The 2,763-nt window shown below is 43.2% G+C and overlaps 1 pseudogene; it reads left to right on the top strand.

Moving 5' to 3' along the window:
* The first annotated feature begins 984 nt into the window (after positions 1-984).
* LOC102830902 lies at positions 985-1,929 on the top strand (annotated as a pseudogene).
* Positions 1,930-2,763: the final 834 nt, after the last annotated feature.

The following is a 2,763-nucleotide window of genomic DNA, read 5'->3' as shown; positions in this document are numbered from 1 at the left end:
TATTCATTGAAAAAAAGAGCATTTCAAGACCTGTCTTGAGTCACAGCGCTCTCCGGTTTCCTTAGCCTAGCCTGGTCCAACCTGTTTCCTGGGAGGATGAAGTCTGTGCATATTGAGAAGCATCCATTCTGCTCTGAGGGTGAGACGATTCGAAAAGGCTCCAAAAGCTCTGATTGGTGACCTAGACAAAAAGAAATATCTGGTTACTTGTGATCTCACAGTTGGTCGGTTTTCTTTTTGATCCGGTAGCAAACTCATCTCTATGCTGAAGACTCCTTGTTTTACTTTGTCAACAATGTCATTCCATCCACCAGTGCCACAATGGGTCAACTATACGAGGAACACCGCGAAGAAGACTTCTTTCTATACATTGCCTATAGTGATAAAACTATCCACAGTCTGTGAAGTTGTTGCTCCTAAATTGGGGAAATCCCTTTTTACAAAGAGAAAAATGGTCTAGCTTTCTTGACCTACCCCTCCTATTTCATGCTCAAGCACAACCTCCTGTCTTCAGGACCTGGGCTACTTAATGTTTGAGGCTTTCTCTCCAGCCCCTCCTAGCAGGGAGGGTAATGGATGGCGATGGCCCCTTGTACCTCTCCTTTCTTTTTCCTTCTTCACCAGTTTCTGCCACCTTTTCCACTCTACCTCAGACTTGTTGGTTGTCAATATGACATCCAATGATTGTTTTGGTTTCTGATTCCTTTCTAACTACACAAGGGGCCAGAATCCTAACAATCTCTGGCTGCCTTCTGTTTTGGAGGTTGATGGAAAGGTCTAAAATTGTATGTGGCCGGGGGAAGGTAGGAGGCACATCAATAAAGAAGATACTATACACACAAACACAAAAGATCTATCTTGAATTACAGTGCTACCTCTGATCAGAAAATATCCATACACATATGAAAAAGTTAACTTCTCTTGTTAAGTGCTGTTGAGTTAACTTCTCTGAGAAAATACGAAACAGCAAATGATACCCGTGCAATGCAAAGGCACAGAGATCCCGGGGAACCAGGAGTGGGATCCTGCGGTGTTTTCTGCGGAGGATTCGGCAGTGGCTTGAGGGGCCTGAGGTCATAGCGGTGGAGGCATATTAGCAGCGGTGCTAGCGGAGGCAAAGCCGAGGACAAGGAGTGGCTCTCTGTCACCAAGCTGGGTCGTCTGGTCAAGGACAGGAAGATCATGTCCCTGGAGGAGATTCATCTTTCTCCCTGCCTATTCAGGAGTCTGAAATCATTGGCATCTGCTTGAGAATGTCCCTCAAGGGTAAGGTTTTGAAGACCATGCCTGTGCAGAAGCAGACACACACCGACTAGTGGACCAAGTTCAAGGCGTTTGTCACTATCCGGGACTACAATGGCCATATCGACCTGGTTGTCAAGTATTCCAAGGAGAAAACCACAGCCATACACAAGGCCATAATCTAGGCCAAGTTGAAAATCACTGCCATCCACAAAGCCATAATCTAGGCCAAGTTCAGGTGTGGCAAGGCTACTGGGGAAATAAGATTGTCAAATCCCACATAGTACCTTTATAAGGTGATGGGCCTTTACAGCTTTATCCTGGTGCAGCTATCTCATCCACACACCCAGAGGCACTGGCATCCTCTCAGCCCCCTTGCCCATGAAGTTGCTGGTGATGGCTGGCATCAACAATAGCTACACCTTGTCCAGGGGCTGCACGGCCATGCTAAGCAACTTTGCCAAGGCCACCTTTGATGACATCTCTAAGACCTACAACTATCTCACCCCTGACCTCCGGGAAGAAACCATGTTCACACATTTTCCCTACCAGGAGTTCACTGTCCACCTTATGAAGGCCCACACCAGAGTCTCTGTGCAGAGGACCCAGGCTCTGGTTGTTGCTACACATGGTAGTTTTGATACAAGAAAAATAAAGTGCCAATTCAGTCTGGGAAAAAAAGAATGAATGAGATAAAGAAAGAAAAAGAGAGAGAGAGAGAGAGAGAAAGAAAGAAAGAAAGAAAGAAAGAAACTAGTTAATACCATTATTATGCACCAACAACTAAAGTCAAAGACAACGAAACTGATTAATTCAACCAACTTCTTCCCACTGCTCATCTGTCAGTGTGTCATACTCTGGTGAGTCGCAAGTTGCTGTGATGCTTCACACTATGCCACTTATATTTTAAATAACAGCAGTGTCACCCAGGATGGAAAGGGTTCAGCAGAACTTCCAGACTAAAACAGAATAGAAAGAAGGAAAGGCAGACTACATATAAATGTTTATCCAGTGAAACCCTTATGAATTGCAGCAGAACATTGTCAGATAAAGTGCTGGAATATGAGCCCCTTAGGCTGGAAGAAACATGACTTGAGAAGAATATCTTCTTCAAAGTAGATGACCATGATGATACAAATGGAGTAAAACTTTTAGGACCTTCATTTGCTAATGCAGCTCAACTCAAAATGAAGAGAAATAGCTGCAAGTATCCACTAATAATCACAACATGAAATGTATAAAGCATGACACTAGGACAATTGGAAGTTGTGAAAAAGAAAATGGAACACATAAACATTGATATCCTAAGCATTAGTGAGCTGAAATGGACTTGTGTTGGCCAATTAGAACTGGTCAATCATGTAGATTACCATGCCAGGAACAACAAATTCATCATCTTCCAAAAAAAAAAAACAAAAACCAATAACAAAAAAAACATTTCAAGATCTTTCTTGAAGTAAAACACTGTCTGTGGCAGGATAATATCCATATACCTACAAGGAAGACCATTTAATAACACTA

This window comes from Chrysochloris asiatica, unplaced genomic scaffold (assembly GCF_000296735.1).
Source record: "Chrysochloris asiatica unplaced genomic scaffold, ChrAsi1.0 scaffold00177, whole genome shotgun sequence".
NCBI classification, from domain to species: domain Eukaryota; kingdom Metazoa; phylum Chordata; class Mammalia; order Afrosoricida; family Chrysochloridae; genus Chrysochloris; species Chrysochloris asiatica.
This window is presented reverse-complemented; position numbering and strand designations above follow the sequence as displayed.